At 36.0% G+C, this 1695-nt stretch overlaps 1 pseudogene; it reads left to right on the plus strand.

Moving 5' to 3' along the window:
* The first annotated feature begins 446 nt into the window (after window positions 1-446).
* On the plus strand, window positions 447-950 carry LOC117164632 (histone-lysine N-methyltransferase SETMAR pseudogene; annotated as a pseudogene).
* The last annotated feature ends 745 nt before the right edge of the window (window positions 951-1695 follow it).

The following is a 1695-nucleotide window of genomic DNA, read 5'->3' on the forward strand; positions in this document are numbered from 1 at the left end:
ATTTGACGTTATAATAATACGACAACTGGATGATACAAGTACCTACTTATACAGACCAAATCACTATAGCGTCGTATACATATATAAATTATTAACATATATATGTACGACGTTGTAGTAAGAAACTTTACTGTTAAAATTCGCTCATACCTCTCACTTGTACCAAAAAGGCGAAAAGCATTAAAAGTATCAAATTTTCCTAACCAAATGGATCGATGCATACGAAATTTCATTTCGCTTCGAGGATTAAATTGAGAGGGCCAATTCTACCATCTATCGAATCGTGTTCTAACGTCAATTGTCAACTATTGGGCAACTAAGTGATTGTCAACGTGTTCAAAGCACCTAATCTATATTGTTCTCTTGTTGTTTGGACTTGTACCTTTAATTTAGTAAAAAAATTCTATCGATTAGTTATTTAGTTTCGTTTTTATCCCAATGTAAAAATGGAAGAACGAGACGCGCATTTCAGACATATTTTATTGTATCATTTCCGAAAAGGCAAGAACGCATCGCAGGCACACAAGAAATTATGTGCCGTATATGGGAATGAAGCCTTGAAAGAAAGGCAGTGTCAAAATTGGTTTGCCGAATTTCGTTCTGGTGATTTTTCACTGAAAAATGCTCAACGATCTGGCCGTTCAGTTGAAGTTGATGGGACCCATATCAAGGCCATTATCGATTCAGATCGTCGTAGCACAACGCGTGAGATTGCAGAGAAGCTCAATGTATCGCATACATGCATTGAAAAAAAATTAAAACAGCTTGGCTATGTCAAGAAACTCGGTTTATGGGTCCCTCATCAGCTTAAGGAAATTCATTCGACGCAACGCATTAGCATCTGCGATTCGCTTCTGAAACGCAACGAAATTGATCCATTCCTGAAACGACTGATTACTGGCGACCAAAAGTGGATAGTTTATAACAACGTTAATGGGAAAAGATCGTAGCTGATGCAAGATGAACCAGCCCAGACGACATCAAAAGCTGAGATTCATCAAGAAAAGATTATGCTGTCAGTTTGGTGGGATTATAAGGGAATTCTGTACTTTGAACCTTTACCAAGAAACCAAACGATTAATTCAAACGTATACGTTCAACAACTCGCCAAACTGAGCGATGCAGTTGAAGAAAAGCGGCCAGAATTGGCAAATCGTAAGACTGTTGTTTTCCAGCATGATAATGCAAAGCCCTACACATCTTTGGTCACTCGCCAAAAATTATTGGAACTTAGGTTGGGGTGTGTTATCATATCCAACATATAGCCTTGACTTTGCGCCTTCAGATTACCATTTATTTCGTTCCATGCAGAACTCCTTAAATGGTATAATTTTTAATGACGCTGATGATGTAAAATCACATTTAATTCAGTTTTGCTGGCAAAAATCAGAAGTTTTATGAACATGGAACTATGACACTGCCCGAAAGATGCCAAAAGGTCATCGACAAAAACGAACAATACCTAATTGAATAAAGTTATATTTTTACGCAAAAATTTTGAATTTTTCTCCTTATTTAAAATACGCAATCACTTAGTTGCCAATCAATACGCTACTATATTAAACAAGGAGCCTTGGAACATCCAACAAATACAGGAAACGATATTTCAAAAAATTAAAGAATTCTCTATGATCATAAAAGAATAATAGCTATAATTATAGTTATAATTTCTCTATAGTTATAATTTCATCGCGA

Source organism: Bombus vancouverensis, chromosome 7 (assembly GCF_051014615.1).
Source record: "Bombus vancouverensis nearcticus chromosome 7, iyBomVanc1_principal, whole genome shotgun sequence".
Taxonomy (NCBI): domain Eukaryota; kingdom Metazoa; phylum Arthropoda; class Insecta; order Hymenoptera; family Apidae; genus Bombus; species Bombus vancouverensis.